Source organism: Peromyscus maniculatus, chromosome 14 (assembly GCF_049852395.1).
Source record: "Peromyscus maniculatus bairdii isolate BWxNUB_F1_BW_parent chromosome 14, HU_Pman_BW_mat_3.1, whole genome shotgun sequence".
Taxonomy (NCBI): domain Eukaryota; kingdom Metazoa; phylum Chordata; class Mammalia; order Rodentia; family Cricetidae; genus Peromyscus; species Peromyscus maniculatus.
The window spans coordinates 32,912,604-32,931,788 of record NC_134865.1 but is presented as its reverse complement, the minus strand read 5'-3'; the positions used below and the strand labels follow the sequence as shown (position 1 = coordinate 32,931,788).

Genomic DNA, 19,185 nt, shown 5'->3' with positions numbered 1-19,185 from the left:
CTTCCATTTCTAAAGATACTAATTTTAATTTAAGTAGTATTTTTGTCTTTATATTTTAAATTATATATGTAACATTAAAATAGTTTACTAATACTTAAACATTAAAAAGACTACTGTGAAAGTGTTTTTGAGTGTATGTGTAAATGTTGAAGTGAAATGCTCAGGAGACTTGTTTTAAAATGAAGAAGAATTTATTAGAATTGTTCATATGTATCAAGAATACCATTCGAGCAGAGCGAATAGAACTCAGTTCCACGGAAGCAATGGCAGAGGATGAGGATGACAGGGCTGAGGTCATGGAGAAGAGGGTGGCTGTTGTTTGCTAATCGTCCCTAGTGGTAACCGAGCTTCTTCCCAAGCCAGCTATATCATGGCACACCCTACTTTTTAAGCTCCACATTTCGAAAGATGTGTCCCGAGTCCTTGAAAAAGAAAAGAAGTAGAGGAATTTACTGTACAAAATGGTTAAGTAAAAGGATACAATTACAAATTTTTAAAAATAAATACCATAAGAAAGGGAAATTAGAAAGGAAACTTGGGTCTATATTCAGGAAGAAAGCCTTTCTATGGTTGGGTGAACTGAGGGGACCAATAACACTGTTTGTCTTCATATACGCCTCTAAGAACACATCTGGGTGTGAACACATCTGGGTGTGTATAGCTCTTATTTGTAGTGCAAATATGGCTATTTTGTGCCTGCTGTGGAAATCTTCATCTTAACTTTTGTCTTGACGTCAATATAGAAGTTTCTATAACACCTCTCACATTCTACATTCACACACACAAAAAAACTTTAAATCCCTGGTATCTTCTGGGGATAGTCTACATGTTTTCTGATCTGCAAGGCAAGAACAGTCTTTGTCTAAATAACCAAGTATCTATGTTTCCATTAATACAATATGTCAAAGGCTGTTAACTTTATAAAGATAAGAAGTTTGCTTAATAGAGATTTCTACAGGTTGGATAGTATAGCACAGATATCAGCTGGGCTCTCGTGAAAACTTCGTGTCCGAGACATCACAGTGATAAAAGCACAAGAGCAGAGAGAAAACACATTGTAAAATAGGAAGATGGAGTGATTTCAGGATTGGGCTCAGGATTTTGTAATTTTCTCTCTCAAAACCTGATTCAAGGATCCACAAAAATGACCTTACTCCCTCTCAAGTGCAGACTATTTACTAACCTGAAGACATCCTGCTTTAAGGTTCTGTAACCTCTCATCATCACACTGGAGCCAAATCTTTATTATTAGAACCTTTGAGAGACACGCTAACCCCATAGAATAATCTAAATAAGTGTATTAAATTGATACCAGCACAGAACTGTACGTAGACTCTCATACTAGCTAGACTTCTGTTTTTTAACAATGAAAGGAACACAGAAAAATGAAAATGAAATGTTTTATTTGAGCTTCTCCCTTCCTTCATGCTGCTTTCATCTGTTCTGGTGGGAAGGTCTTTGAAGACTCCAAGACACGCCTGACCCTCCACAGAAGAAAGAGTCCCCAGCATAGACATAATTTTTCCGCCCACAGGCTCTGGATTTCAGCTGCTGCTTCTGGAAGCTCCTTCTTGTTGTCTCTCCACTGTCTGATGTGAATATGTGCAGACAGAATTGGTAGCAAATTAGACTTTGGGGGAATTCTAAGTTGCAAGGAAGATTTAAGGTTGATGACACAATGTTAATAAAAAAGTATTCAAGGGCCCTTCTTTGTTTTAATCATAATCCAATCAGTTTCATTATTTTTATTTTTGAAATTATAGTATAGTTATAATATCATTTCCCCCCTTTTTCCCCTCTCTCCAAACCTTCCCATATACTTTCTTGCTCTCTTTCAAATTCTTGGCCTCTTTTTATATGAATTTCTGTTACATGGTTATGTATATTTCTTTGTATAACCTGCTCAGTCAGGTATCTTTTGTCTGTATCTTTTCAGGGTTGACCATCACCATCTGGTATTAGATAATTACCTGATTGTGCTCTTCCCTGTGGAAGACTATTTCTCCAGCTCTCAGCATTTTTTTTTTGGTGCCTGCAATTCTTTATGTAGCATTGAGAGCTCCTGGTCTTCTACTCCTTCCATCCACTTCTGAAAACAAGTAGCTTCAGAAGCAGTAGCTAAAACTCTAGGACCTGTGGATGGAAAAACTGTGTCCACCATGCTGGTTACTAGGAGACAGTCTCACAGCAAACTCCCTGGTCCTCCAGCTCTCACAATCTTTTTGCCCCTCTACTATAATGTTCCTGAGCCTTAGATGCAGGGGTTGTTTTGCAGATATTTCTATTGTGACTGGGCTCCCCAGCTCTGCATTTTGATTGTGGTCTTCTGTAGTGATCTGCAGATCTGCAGAGGCTTCCTTGATGAGGGGTGAGCACTACACTCATCTGTGAGTATAAATACAAATATTTAGAATGAAGTTAGGGATTTTGCGTGTTTAGCAAAGTATTGTTTGTACGTTTTCCTCCAAGCTCTATGGCTCCAATATCCTTGAGCAATTGACTAGGTTTCCAGTACCAGGCATGGCTTCCCTCTTTTTGAGCACATCTTAAAACAACTGGAAAACTGTTGGTTACTGCCAAGTTACACTTGCTACTATTACACCATTAGGGTTATAGTGTCATGCTGGTCATTTCTGTGGTTTATAAGTATCAGAATGGGGTAGGACTGATGTTTGTTTCCCTCCTCTGGAAGCTTGTTTGATGCCTTCTGGTACCCATAGAGAAGAAGTTTTCAGGTCAGTTCCAGCTCAGAGGTGTCTAGGTCATATGTCTCAAGTGCATTCGTATTTTAAGCACTAAGTACTTACCTTCCACCTCTGGGGAGCAATTAAGAGCAAGCCCAATATCTGTAACTTTTGGAGAGTCTCTTGGAAAACTCTCACTTTTCATCCAATTGTTCAAGTTTTTATTGGATGATCTTTGGCTCTTGGAGAGTTATTAGCCCAGGTGAGAAAATTTAAACTTTACTTGTTTACTAATACACTCTTGCATGTATTACATGTATCTTTTAGGTAGAAACTTCGTAGTGTGATTCCATGACTTTTGAGACATCTTTACTGTTCTTTTATTTTCTTTCTCCGTCTTCTGTATTTATTCCTCTTCCCTGCCTAATTAGATCCACTCCCCTTTCTTCCCATTTCCCAGTTAGATGTTATTCACTTTTTACACTGATATTTGCATAATTTCTATTTACTAGATGGCTATTTCTCATTTAATTGAATTTTAAATGAAAGGTGTACTTCTCTTTAGTTAGATTTTCTTCTAATTAATTATAGTGTTTGGAGGGATTTTTGTTTTTTTTTTTGTTTTTGTTTTTGTTTTTTTAGAGAATTTTATTGATAAAACAGAAAGTGGTATGTAAGTTCAAGGCCCATCAAATGTTCCAGCCTAAGATTTCACTGTGAACTCTTAAATAGATTCCCAGTTTCGGTTTGACACAACTTCCAGTAGATCATACATAGCACAGCAAGAACTCTTAGGCTCTTTACCTTTCAATTACAGACCCTTAGCCCATTCCTTCCTTGTCTTTCATTTCACTGAACCTCCTAATTATATCGTCTAGGATTATTTTCTTTAAGATATTGAAATGCACACTTCAGTCCTGCAATCAGTTAGCCTTTGTGACCTATTTCTTGTTCTCATGTCAAAGGAAGGTTCTCAGAATAGTGTTTTATCACTTCTGATTCTGGGCAGACACATGAAGACAGGGGCCTTCATCTTCCTCTGCAGCTACCTATCAACTGGTGTTACCTTTGATTCTACTTAATAATTTGTCAATAGGCATGTAGACCTTATAGACTCTTCTTCAAATTCCAAAGTATGTAATAAAGTCCTATTTGTAAATAGTGCAAAATTTTTCTTTTTAATATGGTGTTATTGCATAAATTCTCTTGAAATTTTCTAGACAGAGCATTATTCATACCCAACCCTGGCAGAGGATCTTTTTTCTAAAAATCCTTCATCATTATTCCTTCCATTTAAGGAATCATTGCAATGGCTTTAAAGCTTTGTATGCTAACAATATTTTCTCACACACCCTGAATCCCTTAGGAATGCTCAAGTTGCTCTGGACAAAGGCTGGTGTATCATTTCCCTTCCCTCAACATTTCTATGTAGTTGAAGGCTGTCACAAAGTTGCTCCTTGGTCCTTCCCAGTAATAACCACATCTCCAGTGTTTTTCCGTAGAGTTTACCAAGGCAAAGAGAGGAAAAAATTTATGACAAAGACTTTCCTTACAGTTCTCTGACTTATCTCTAAAAAGAAAATCATGCAGGCTTTGATTTCTGACAGACACCATTGCCTTGTTGACTAACTTGTTCCATGAAAATGGTGGTTTAAACTACATTCCAAAGGGAATTACTTCCTCCTATAAAAAAACAAACATAAATTGACAAAAAGCCACTAGGTGTGGTTTCCGGATATTTCAACTGCATGTCCCAAGAGGTCTATGGTGTTGGTGGTTATTGTAATCCCAATCACTATTTCCCCTTTAGGGCCTATGTTCCAAGAAAAAGATTAAATTAGTCTCCAGGAAAACAAAACAAAATAACTTCACTTTTGTTCAAGCCCCCACTAAGGAAACTATCCATCTCCAATACTTGTTCTAGTTGTTTGTGAACTGTAAAATGGATTTTTAATTGGGGCTTTGCAAACAAAACACACTAGTATGTATGTAGATAGAGGAGCCTTGCTACATTCAGTGGTGATTGATTTGTGGTGGTTACTTACCGGCTAAAACAAAGAAAGTCAATTTCATTTTATTTGTTTATTTGAGGAGCAAGCATTCTTTCCCCATTTGCACAGTCCAGGAATTTTGTAATATTTGGGGGGAAGAGAGTACTGTAGTGGTCTTTGTCTTCTTTTAGAAAAGACTCGAAGAAGAAGGCAAACTGTACAAGCAATTGCAATAGATTGAGAATCACATTTGAAACTGTGCATACACTATAGGACAGGAGAGATAAGAGAACTTTTGAGTAGGTTAACTCACAGAATCTGGGTGAGAGTCTCAAGGGAGAGTCTTCTTGACATGTCTGTAAAACCCATAGAAAGAAGGTCAATCAATGAATATGGCATTGGTATCAAATGGCCAGACAAAATATAGAGAACTGCAGTAGCTCTATATAACTAAACTACAGGGTAAAGGTGGAGGAGTTAGGGGAAATTAGGCAGGGAATAGATAAAGCTTATAATCATAAACTAGGATTCAGCAACTTGTCAGCTAAGAATCATTCCCACTATGAATCATACAAAATTACATATAAAATCATACAAAAATTACAGAAGTGATATTTTGGGACACCAATGACATGAAGTTCAAGCTTTAGTGTACATGAAGGGTTACCAGTGCATAACCACTCCCATTAAAGAATGGATTGCCTTGAGCCATGTCTATACTTCTATAGAATAGTTGAGTAGCTGCAACAGAAGCCAGCACGTTTATTATCTGGTCCTTTGCAGATAATAAAAGCTGCTGACTCTTGCTGTAGACCAAATCTTTAGAAGTTTATAGTATATGAAGGGAAAACAAAACAATAGAACCCGTGATGCTCTTTATAAGTGGGAGTATGTTGGTAAGTACTGTTATTTATGTAAACTGTTCTTGTGTGTCAAATTTTGCAGATAATTTATGTGTGGGCACAATAGATGAGACACCAGTGTAAGGAAGTTGAGGAAGATATGAGAAAAATCTACCCTTGGGAGGAATGATTGTTTACACAGAATAAAGTCCTAGGCATGCAATGAATCAATCATCTATGTCTCCTTTGAGGAATGCAAAAGTTAGCATCAAACTGGATGATTCCAGGTCTGTTCTACTTGATTAACATAAGACTTCAGGGATAGAAGAAGACAGGTGGATGGAAGGATTTCTTTTAATTCCTCTTCCAGAGCTTTGCCGTTGTTGACGAGATTCCAGGAGAAGGCCCATTTTGAGTCTCCTTCTTTCACATGGTTTATGATCCTCATATTATGTTTTATCAGAATCCTTTGAAATGTCCTGAGCTGCACATGACAGCAGCTTCCTCTGTGTGTCTTAATTGTTAATAAGCGATTGTTAATTGTTATAGCCATTTCTGTCCTTGCTTTACTTCCACCCTGCAGGGACTAAACCCAGCAAATTACACTTCCTGGCCTCCGTAAGTCTGTTTTCTACCTCTCTGGCCCACTGACAATCAATAGTGGAACTTTAGATCCTCCAGTTTAGGAAACCAAGGCTTTCTGCTTAGTGTATTGCTGTTGTTATTGCTAATTTTTTTAAAATTTTCTGTTGGCTGCTATTCTTTGCCCTAACATTTTATTATATTAAACCTTTCTTAGGAGAATAGGGTCTTATATGAAGATTAAGTTGGCCTTGAACTCTGACTTTTCCTCTCAAGTGCTCTCAAGTTACATTGTGTGAGCTGCCATGCCTGGCTTCTGTTTTATTGGTGATTGTGGCAGAGTCTACATAATAGGATTTTACCTTAAACAGTTGAAAGGCCATGGGATACATTCTACATGCTGTGTTACCTTCACCATTCTCTATCCAAAATACATTCTGTAACCACTGAGAAATATCCCCCTCTTTCTCCCCTTCCTTTACTCTGTGCCAGTCAAGCAAGTGGAATGTGACATCAGACATCATGTGTCTTTCTTTAATTATTTCCCCCTTTTATTTTGAATCAGGATCACTCATTAAACCTAAATCCCATATATTTGGCTGTGCTTGACAGATAATGAGCTTTGGAGAGTCTTCGGTCTCTCTCTGGCTTCCAGGGATCCTAACTCAGCTCTCAGTGCTTATAGAACTGGCACTTAACCCACAGAACCATCGCCCCAAACCCTGAGGATATAGTTTCTTAGTATCCAATCAAGCAAACACACACCAGGCTGTGGTTGACACTCTAGATGTATTCATTTTCCTCATACATTTTATTTTATTGTATTTTCCTTATCGCTTGGCTTCTTGAGTTAAGGTCTCGCTTAGTAGCTCAAATGGGCAACTCAGACTCACTAGTTCTGGAATTGCAAGTGTACCCAGCTGTACCTGGATCACCCTCTGCATTTTAATAAGATTGTCATATTAAATAGTGTTGTATCTAATAAAGAAAACTCACAGAAACATCTGCAAATAACTTCCTTCTTTCTTTCCATCTTTGATTTTTCTCTTAGATTTCTTGCTATTTTTTCTTTCTTTTACTTTTTTTGAACAGTTGATATGAAAATAAGAAGTATTTGTTTCTATTTTTAATTGTATAAACTTTATTATTGTAAAAACCGCAAAAATAAAAATGTCACACACCCAGAGTAGGCAGGCCCAAAATTTACATAACCCAACAAACTTTTAGACAGCTAAAATTGGCATTTGGAAAGGAAGCGATGAGGCTTCACATTAAATTTTATATTTTCAGTATGAAATATGTTTTTCTGCACTTATCCATCATCCAAACAAAAAATCCATGACAAAGCTAGAAACAGAAAAACAACTAGCTTTGTTTCCTCTTTCATTCTCATGCCCATTACCTGCCTTTAGTCCCTCCTCATTCCCTTCTATTCAGTCTTTCTTTTTCTCTTTTCTTTGTGCTCTACTCTACTCACAAGTACCTTTGTTTGTAAATATATACCTATATCTATATAATTTTCTATATTCCATATGTGAGAAAGAATAGGCAATTCATTTCTTTCTGGGATTGTTTGACCTCACTTAATACAATGTATTTAAGCCCATCCACTTTCCTGCGAATGTTTAGTGTTGTTCTTTAGAGTTGAGTAGTATTTCATATGATAAGCATTCAAATTTTCCTTATCTATCAGCTGTCAATGGATGGCGACCATTTCAGCCTTAGTTTTCTATAGTCTGCAATGTTCCTTACAATGCTATGTTAACTTTTCCCTTAAAACACCTGGGCATTGTCTTCTAGGCTCATTTTCTTTGCTCCTGCTTATTACTGTTAGAATAACATATTATGTGAAAGACTGAACCAGGTGAAATTTTTTAGTATATTTATGTGTGATTTGTGTGTTTGCTATTAAATATTAATGCTATTACAGTGATCTCATGAGGTACTGAAGTACTAGTCTGTAAATGGAGCAATTTGATCAGGTAAACATTCCTTCAATTAGCTTTCCTTGTTGGCAGATGTAGATTCACCTTACATCTGTGTGGCATGCTTCAAAGTTTAGCACTGAATCAATATTCTAAGTGCCAAGGAATACTGAATCAGGGAAAGAGAAGCATAATCAGCCAATCTATTCTATTTAGAGGTTTGAATTGTTAAACAAGTTGTTGTTATTGCTTTATTATTGTTGTTGTTTTGGAGACAGTCTCATTAACTCTGACTGTCCAGGAACTCACTACTTAAACTACAAAGGCCTTCTATCAACACAGATCCCCCTGCCTCTGCCTCAGGCATACAATTAAGGCATGCTGCTATTCTTCCCCTCCTTTCTCTAATTGCCCTTTGATCAAGACCAGAATAGGTCATCACAGACCAGCTCCGCAGCCTTGCAAAGGGGAAGAGCTGGGAGTAAGCCTCATTGATGTGGAGTCAGAGTGGTAGTGTTTCCAAGGATCTCCTTGTTGGCATCATGAACCCTGAGATAATGAGCTTCAGGAACGAAGCTGCCCAGACTAGGAATTTAAATATGGTAAAGAGCCCTGCGCACCATGGGGGGCTACATCTTTCATGCCAAGTGTTGGCTGCATCCCAAATCTGGCCTAAGGAAGGTACCTTGCCTGAGAAACCTGCAGGTAAAGCCTTTGAAATTGCTTTGGCTCCGGCCTGAAAAATTATATATAGATTTTTGCCAGAGCACATTTTTTTTTCAATGAACTTTATGAATTCCAGTATGAATTTAATACACCACCCCTAAGCAGAAAGTGCTAAGGCTTTGTTCTCTGTTATACAGAGGGGAGAATGAACACTTCTGGTTTTCCCACCACCCCTGACAGGTGCTTCTTCAACCGCCTGGGGTCAGTTCCAGATTTGCTTTGATTGCTACATCTCTTCCTTTCGCCATTGGCATTTTCTAATGGGAAGAGCAAACACTGTTACAAAGTTCATTTGTGCCTAAGTGGACTCAGCATCTGAAAACGGTGGACTCTTGCAGATTTTCCAAGTTACAACATTAGTTTGGGTTTAATGAAATAATACAATGGGAATACAGTTTGCATTTAATTACTATTGGGTATTGCAAAACTGACCAAGTGTAAAGTGTGAACAGAGATTTTCCCCATACCATCTACAGAGTAGTATCCATCAGTTCAGATTCTTGTGTGGTAACCTCCTCGTTACAAGACGAGAGCTTGGGTCACTGGGTAGCAACACATCCTAGAGCTCAAATAGTAAGCATCTTACACTGTATATTCATTTCCCCATAAGCATTGCTACTTCTGAGACGAAATATTAAAAGGGTTATTTTGTGTGTGTGATGTTAACAAAGTTGTATTTGTTCCCTATGCAAAAGATTCCACTTTTCAGAGGATTGTCCCTTTAGGAAGGATAAGTGGGTTGTGCAGACGTTCCTATTACTGGGTACTAAGGAAAGAAGCAAGACAAAAAAAAATGTATCCAGTTAGGAATAGCCTATACATACATACATACACACACACACACACACACACATACACATACACACACACACGTATGTATATATAATTTCCAACCATTAAATTAATCCTAAATGTACTGTCTGTATGAGCGTCAACAGAATGTGAAGAAAATGTATGGACTGAACTAATGCCATGCTTGCATATAGTATCTCTGGTGTCGACATGATGAGTTTATCGATGAGATTTCCTAATTTGATCCTGAAGTGAAGGACACTGCCCAGTGAATCACTAGCACTCATAGGAGGCATTGTTGCAGCTAATGGGGTAGGAATGGGCCCCAGATGTTTTCTGGAAAGCTGGTTGCGCTGGAGGCAGGGAGCATTACCTAATGTGTAGGCGGCCATATGGAAGTGAAGGTTGGAAACATCCCATAACAAGTCATATATCACTGAGCTGACAGCAAGGGTTCAGCTCGCTTTTATTTAAATCATAAAAGCAGCTGCTTAGCTGTCTAGCAGTATTAAATTTAACCCCTTTCTCCTGGCAATTGAATTCAGTAATTTATGCAATTTTGATTGGACCACTGCATAAATATAACTGGGAAGGCTTTGCTTATTCGTGTTTCTTAAATTCACATCCAGATCCACGACTGTCTTATTTTTTTCCTGAAAGAGAATGCACACAGATAATGCACCTGGCTACGCCTATTATGGTGAATCACAGAGGAATACCGTAATTTCAGCTTTGGTAGATAATTACCATGCCAAATATGAATACATGCCAGATATTTTGAAGTGATCGCTGCTATCACTTGGTGCCCTTATTTTCCTTGTCATCTTGCTTCCTTCTTCTACTAACTTGTCCTTTCCCTTCTACATCAGACAAAAATTTCCAGTCTGTGACTGGGCACAGCACTTAGGAGTCTGGCTTTCTGCTTGCACTCCCTGAATTCTTCATTTGACCCTGTCAGGGCTATTGTCCCAGACTCCTTTCTTCAATCTTTCCTTGCCTCTTCTTTATTGTGTCTTTTCCCATTGTTCTCTGCCCTTTTCCAGGGTCCCTCCTCCAGATCCATTGAATTATTTTTAATCACCTTTCCTTTATGGACACACAGGATGTTCAAACTCCTCAGGAAGTCTTTCCTGAACATTGCAAAACCTTCAACTCGGGTTTTGACCATGTGTGCTTCAACCAGCTACCCCTAGATTTAAAATGCAATTCTAGGTTACAACGGAATATACATTGTTGTCTGTTGGAAAAGCGTGGGTTTTAATTTCCTGTGGAAAGAACCACGATTTATTTCCCATGTTAGAAGAACCTGATGGGACAGAGGTAAGGTGGTTCTAGGAATTAAAGAAAGCATTTGTATTTGTGCAGATTCTTCGTGTAATTTCTCCACTCTTAATGCTTTCCCCTATTACATGCATCCATATCTTTGCTCTACTACAGGATAGTTTTTTCAGGGAAGTGTAGATTGAAGGCTACTGTGTTTTCTTATTTCTGTTGAAGTTATGGTGAAGTTTTGATGGGTTATTTTTCATGGATATATTATTCTTCACAGGATGGCTTTCAAAGTGAGTTATATCTGTGGTGATCAATATCCAGAAATGTCTTCCCTAAAACTGCATGAAGATTAATATTCTAACATTATTTAATGTGCCACCAAGTGCCAACATGATTTGTTGTGGGTCAGTGGACAATCTGATTTTCTCTAACACTAATATAATAAAATGAAGGTCATATTCCAAAAGCACACTTTTTTCTCAAATGTCAACTCTCTGCCTAGACAGAAGTCCTGACTTCATAGTATGATTCTTTTAAAAAATACAGCATGGCTCATAAGCTAAGCCATGGGGTTGGGACATCAGGGATTGCTTGCAAATGCAGGACATGTAGAGAACTATGGTTGCCATGATGTGGTTCATCATCTTAGAGTTCCTATAGTCCAAGGCAAGCCAGGTTCTTTACTGTGGATCATCTCCTAATCTTCAGTGTCAATTTAGAGATGGACCCACTCTGATAATATTTAAAGTAAAAAGCATGTTAGGAAGTACCATGAGGGAGCAACATGGACCTGAAAGTTCTGCTTTTCGGATATTTTCCAGACCAGATTTGATAAGACATTAGCCAGTCCTCTCTGCTACATAATATACAACTGCTGTTTGGGATCTGAGGATAACTTGGTCAAATAAAGCAAGGGCAACCATTGGCCATATTCACACATGTGGAATACGCAGTGAGAAAGCACACATCACAATCAAAGCAGATGTGTCTTATTCGTTTAATCTTTCATTCACAAATTATTTATTGAGAGTGTGCTTTGAGTCAGACAGTGGGTTAGGTGACTTTACATTGTTGAGAGCTGAAGAAGAAGGAACAGAGGCAAGCTCTTGATCTGGACACTAACTTGATTTCTGCGGATTCCATACTCATACCTCTTGTGGATTTAGTATTTCAACATTTAACTTTGGTAAGGGATGGGCTAAGATAGAGCGCACACAACCATTCATTCTGTTCCTTAAGTCCTTTACCAAAAGCCAAGGATTTGGTGGCTCTGCAGAGATGGTCTACTCCTTTTTCCCAGCTCATAGAAGACCTCAGAAATCTTAGAATCACGATGTTCATGGGACTTTCTTAGGGAGCTCTGTAGTCTGGCATCTCTGTTTCATTTAGATATCTGTCGGTTCTTATTACTTAGAAACAACCATCTGACACATGGATCATGAAAACAATAGATTTTATTTGATTCCAGTCTCGATTCATGCTTGTTTAGAAGGTGATGCATTTGCTCATCTCTCAGTGAGGCTGCTGACACAAAGTCATTCATTTTCATATCCATCATTTATTTTGCCATTGGTAGGAATAAATTAATCATATAGATCAAAGTAATTCAAATAACCTAATAATGCTATTATTCTGATAATACGTGTAATCATCAATGTAAACCATTTTACAAGAAGGTATCATCAGTCAAGCTATAAGAAAAATATATGCTTCTGTGAAAATAACAGGGATCTAACTGTTAGAGTATCTATCTAATTGTGTTTAAGTCTAATTCTATAGACTATTCTGCAACTCCAGAAATTACAGGTTTCTGAAGCAATGTAACATTATTCTTAACCATAGCTGTGGAATATCACTTGTATTTAGCCTTACACACTCCCCTATGACCAAGACAAAGTTCTTCCTCTCTTTGGACATTTGTTTTAATATTCTATAAGTGTGTCTGCTTTATTCTCTTTTGAACAAGCTCCAATTTTGTCTGGTTACCTCATTGGGAAAAAAATCTTTAACAAACAAAATGTCATTCTTGTACCTATATGAGAATCCTCCTTTACAAAAGTTAAAGTTTTGCAAAGATTAAATTTTTTTCTGAATAATATGGTGGCATCACTGATGTCACAACTGGACTGAACTTATATATGATAGCTGTCTGCTAGACATTGCATGTTAATATTCCATTGAATAGCAATAATGGTCAAATTAGTAATGGCAGTACTATAACACTGAATTTCTTTACATGTTACATGTCCTTTTTGAAAACTGAATTTCAGCATTTGGTTTAAATTACTTTTTGGTTACTTATGTAAAATTTATGTAGTTACAAATTTATCCAGTTACTGGATTCCAGTTATATTTTATCAATGTTCAAACAATCTTGAAATAGTATTTGAATTAAATATAAAATTAAATACATTGTAATTTTTGATTCCTATGTATTCTCAAACCTCTTGCATATGCATGCTACTGTGTATACATGTGCGTGTAGGTTATATTTTGAGAAATTACATGCAGTATTTGTATACTATATATAATGAAGTTGTTTGATCATGTACGACTATGTTTCCATAAACATGTAAGAGAAATTTCTGTTTATTTGTAAATACAATAGTAAGGTATAAATTTCTAACTACTTATAAATTCCCATGTTTAGAAATATTGTAGACAGATACTTACATGCTAAAATATAAGTGAAGTTGGCTATTCATTATCGGTGAGTTCTGAGGATTGAACCAACCTAGGACCAAAATATTCAGAAAACCATCACATCTACTCTATACATATGCATACATTTTCTCGTCATTATTCCCTAAACAATAATGTGTTCATTTAAAATGCTAAAAGATATGAGTGGGTTGCATTTGAAAAAAAATCATCCACTTTAGGTAATGAATGTCATAAACTCATGTCCAAGGGCATTTTCCGACAGCCAATCCAGCAATGATTCTGAAGAAGGACTGTTACATGTGAAAAGGATTATATTGTTTCCCTTTAGATTTGCTCATTGTAAAGATATTGAGAATAAACAATTTATTTGTCATATGAAAGATCATCACAGTGTTAATCAGACCATGATTATTCTTATTTATAAGATCAATGATTAAGGCTGTCTGTAATCTCAGATGTCTGTAAGCTAATTAATTAGATAATACCAATTAATGAGTAATCACAGTATTCTATTTCTGTTGATACCCATAATCTTATCATACAGTTTCCAAATGGTATTACCTCAGAACACGGTCTAAGAAGAGAACACTATTCTTTCTAATGAGTTTCAATAGAGTGATTAAAAAGTAGTTGAATGACCAATTTAAATCTTGGATATTCTTTTTCCTCCACTGACAGCATTTCAGATCAAAATGTTGCAAAGGAACATTAAAAACATAAACTAGAGGTTTTGTACTCCTAACCAAGTAACTAATTATAAGATAACTCTGTAAGTCCCTGTTTTTCTTTAATATAAAATTTATGATAATTTGAAAGTGAAAATATCATTAAATATGATATTGAGAATCTTACAAGAATGCTAGGACATTAGTCTAGCCATATTTTGGCATAATCTTGCATCACCTGCTAGGCAATATAACCCACAAAAGAGGTAAGCAGTTTCTTCTGGTGGGTTTCCCTCTAGAGAAGGGGAATGCTTAAGTTTATTTTAATGGGTGGCATACTAAACATCAAGTTGAACAATATTTTTGCAACCAAAGTTTTCATATGCTCACTCTGTTTTTCTAAGTGACTTTTCAACTTACCTTCATTGTGGTGGCAAGCAAAGGCCAGGGATCTGATCAACCACTCCAGCAAGAATAAAGACTTGTGAGCTGACAGCTATGAAATCAACACCATACTAGATTTTGTTTTGGTGATGGGGCATTATGTTGCCACTATTGTATTCTCTTTTGGCAAGGAAAATAAAGAATTTTGGAGAGAAAGCAACAAGGGCTTTTGCTTTCAATCATGTCACTTTCCCTCCAGTTCTGTGATTATGAGTAGGTAAAGTCATTATTTCATGAAAGGCACCTCTGCAGCAGTCAGTGTTATCAGCCAGATTCTTGTTTTGATAGATGACTTACAAGAACTCAGTTCTGGCTCAAGCAATTGAAAATTGGACATTACTGCCAGGGGGATTGGAATTGATTCATGGAAATCACCCTGTAACTCTGATCTGACACACATGTCCTCGATTTCCAGAAGCCAACCAAATAGGACCCAAATGATTCTTCTGCATTTTTCATTGGCATGATACCAAAGAAGCTTACAGATTGAGAGGAAAGAGGTTTACACAGTTTACCTTCCCCTTCTGAAGTTTTCCTGCCCCCCCCCCAGCTCCTGTGACCTCAAGGTCCCAAAGTGGCTCAGACCAAAATGAACACACAGAGGCTTATATTAATTATGACTGCATGGCCTTTAGCTCAGGTTAACTACTGACTAGCTCTTACACTTAAACTCAGCCCATTTCTGTTAATCTATATGTCGCCACATTTTTCCTTGGCTTTACCTGTGTGCCATTACATGCTGCTCCCTGGATGGCGGGCTGTCGTCTGCTGACTCAGCCTTTGACTTCCCAGAATTCTCCTTGTCTGTTTATCCCGCCTATATTTCCTGCCTTGCTACTGGTCAATCAGCTTTTTATTTATCAACCAATCAGAGCAACACATTCACAGCATACAGAACATCCCACAGCAAACATCCTATTTATCATTCCAATACTGTTTCTGTTTGTTTTGCTTGAGATGTTATGTCGCCCGAAGTGACCTCTAACTTATGACCCTCCTGGTTAAGCTTTCTTATTGTGTGGTTTAGCAGTGTCTCAAATTTGTTCATAGTTTATCACTTATATTGATATGTTTTTATGGTTTTTACTCTCTGTTTTTATGGTTTTTACTGTTTTTATGGTTTTTACTCTCTGGTTTTATGGTTTTTATGGTTTTTACTCTCTGTTTTTATGGTTTTTACTGTTTTTATGGTTTTTACTCTCTGGTTTTATGGTTTTTATGGTTTTTACTCTCTGTTTTGACACCACTACAAACTACAGCATTACTGCTGTACATATCTCTCAATACCCAAGTAAAATTTTTTGAGGGTATAGATACTGAAACTATATATGATAATATTATTAAGATATACTGATATCAACCTAGAGACATTTGTAGCTTTGTGTTTTTTTAAACCCAGTCATAATTTTTAAAAGAATTTAAATTTAGCCTAATTTTCTATTGAAAATCCAATCAAAATAAGCTATGTCAAAACTGGAATGAATTGGTACTGTTTCCTTCAATATGTATAAGACAGTATGTCAAATATTTTAATTGGAGATAACATATGAATATGATATATTCCACGCCTTACAATAGATCTATAAGCTACACAGTACAATAACAGAAATAAGATTCTAAAATTCTGGAAATGTAGAGCGAGCAGAGATCAGGTGTGTAAAAGAAATGAGAGAGGGTAAGATAATTCCTGAAGTGGACAGCACTGGAAATGTAGAGCGAGCAGAGATCAGGTGTGTAAAAGAACTGAGAGAGGGTAAGATAATTCCTGAAGTAGACAATACTGATATACAACAGCATACAATGTAGGCAGACAGCATGTCCTAAAGACAATGAGCTGGAGGGGACAGCATTGTGTACCAGGAAAGATCTGTTCTTCAGTTAACAAACAGCCAACATTTTATCTGGTTTCTTTCTAAAGACATTAGTGGATCATCAAGTCACCATGGGAACAGCTTCTGGTGGATATGCTCCATGCAGACCCATTTTTCTCTAAATCTTAGAAGTCTCTAACTGCAGTAACCTCTGCTGCCACGGGCCCTGCTGCTCTAATTCTGACTGCTGACATGATCGCCTACTAGACTGTATTCTAGAAGGATTTTCTTGCCATTGTTTCTCTGTCTGCACTATATACAACCTAATGCTATCAAGCCATGATGAAAACTCATCAATTGCCCACCCTGACTCTTGTGATTCTTGAGACAAAGCTCTCTGAATTTCTCAGTTCCTTTTCTAAATCCTCTCCTTATCTCTTTCTCCCTCTATCCTCCTCTCTGGGTTATTGTCACTGTACTCAAAACTCTCTCTCTCTCTCTCTCTCTCTCTCTCTCTCTCTCTCTCTCTCTCTCTCTCTCTCTCTCTCCTCTCTCTCCTCTCTCCTCCTGTCTGCAAACTCTTATTCATCCTTTTTACATCAGTCACTCCATGTATCAGCTCATGTGAAGTGTAGAACAACTGAATTCTGTGTAAATTGTTTCACATATCAGTTTACACAATCATGCAGTCACTCATTCGTAAATTCTTAATTGAGCAGTGACTGTGTTCCAAGCATATAATTCTTCCCACACCTTCCTCAGTCTTTTAGACTGCAGATCTTCCCTGCTACGAACAGCAGCACACTGCACTGCAATTGCTCCACAGTCTATGTCCATGACTGTTATTGAAATCCCATATCAGTGGAAAGGGCCTGCTTAATAGCTCTGGTATCATGAACACTTAAAGTACATGTTTAAGTTAGCACTTTTGTGCTGATGAATATATGTAATTCACCTGTATGTGAAAGTACTCATATATCTGATCCATAAACTAAATGGTGCTGTATCTTGTTCTTGGGGGACTTCCTTCCTCTCAATTCATCTCACCTACTTTCCACCCTTCAATGACAGTCTCCCTCATAATCATCAAAGGAGTTCCATGTTATTCAGACTTAGATAAAATAACCCCATGAAATAGCTTCAAACATTTTACCTTCATTCTCAAATACGCTGAGAGATGTGCCTGCTCCATGTGACGTGGCTGACTGTCAACTCCATGTACAACTTTCCTGAGTTCTTCCCTATATTCACATCCGGTTCAATTGTTCCTGTGGGACTGGAAGGAGCATCATCAGCTGAAGATCTTTAGTCTCCCACCCACATTCCCTCTCTTCCTCCTTTCTTCCTTCCTTTCTTTCCAGATGAAAATTAATACTAATATGAGTTTTTAATACCAAAAGATAAAACAAAATACCTAGGAATGAGCAAAACTGAAGTCTTCTGCAAAGGCAATACCACTGAGCCCTCTTTCTAGCCCCAGGAGTTGACTCTCTGTCCTTCCTTCCTTCCTTCATTGTGGAGAAGAGCAGCCCAAAGAGCAACTGAAAAACTAGGTACCAGAACTGAACACATGGCTTCCAAGCTAACAGAAAAATGTTTAAAGCACGAAGAGACACAATGTCACAGCTAATATACTGTTCATATGTCCCGTGCATGACAATGTTCTGCCAGGTATTATATTAAATATACAGCACTTTATTCTGCTTTTTAAAAATTAAGAAACATTGTATTTTCATTCAAATTTGTTCTTGAAATGTATCCATATCAGAATGCATAGCATCATTTCCCTCTAGAATATTTATTGGTCATTATATACATAACTATATATAATATCAGAATGGTTATTATATGTAATACAATAGGCTATTATACAATATATACTATATTGTGTATAATGTATATGTTATATTGTGTACATATTATATCAATATATATATATATATATATAAATCATGAAGTAAATGTTCATTTTGGTTGATAGATTCAAGTATAATAATTCCCTTATGTATCTCAAGTTATTCATTTTCAATAGTGCATAATATCCAGTGATGATATTCCAGCTTTCAAATTTTAAAGTTTTTTATTTAAATAAGTCTATGTCACTGTATATGTGTATATGTATATATATATGTACATATACATATATGCATGCTACACACACACACACACACACACATATATATATATATACACATACATATGCATATATAAAACCTCATTAACATCACTTGATTAGCCTGAAAAATTTGGTTTGAGATCCTGAAGTCACTTTTTATTTGCTGGTAAATCTCATTTTTATATATTGCAATTGCTGGTTGGTTTGACATTGTTTTAACATCTTTTGTTTGCTATTTTTAGTGTTAGACATTAGCAGTACTTCCTTTTTATTCTGTCTTCTTGCTATGTATTATATAGTGCATTCAATACGGTGTGTATATGTGTGTATGTGCATATGCATGCCCTTTACTTACTTTTGTTTTTATTAGTTAGGAAATTATTATTTCAGTTTTTTGAATGTTTATTCTTGAAATTTTAATGTTTTTGTATTTATTAATGCTCTTAGTTTAACTCCTTCATCTTCAATTTTATTTTTGTATACAGTTCTGCCTAGGTTTTTAAATTCATGTAGAGCTGTATGTGTGCACATATCTGTGTCTGTGTGTCTAATGCCTGCACATGTGTATATGCAGGTGCGTGCATCTGTGTTCATACATGGAATTAAGAAGAGATATCAGATGTCCTCCTCATCACTCTCCCTCTGCTCCTTTGAAACAAGGTCTCACCCTA

General features: G+C 36.8%; 1 protein-coding gene and 1 long non-coding RNA gene across 7 annotated transcripts in view; one reads left to right on the top strand and one right to left on the bottom strand.

The window, feature by feature from the left end:
- Window positions 1–19,185, top strand: part of Agmo (alkylglycerol monooxygenase) — a 302,211-nt gene that overhangs the window by 260,567 nt on the left and 22,459 nt on the right. The window lies entirely within an intron of this gene.
- On the bottom strand, window positions 209–13,550 carry LOC121822354 (uncharacterized). Its single transcript, XR_006063379.2, has 3 exons — window positions 13,488–13,550; window positions 4,989–5,031; window positions 209–422 (listed from the first exon to the last, which is right to left on the bottom strand). It is a non-coding gene; the product is annotated as an uncharacterized LOC121822354 (long non-coding RNA).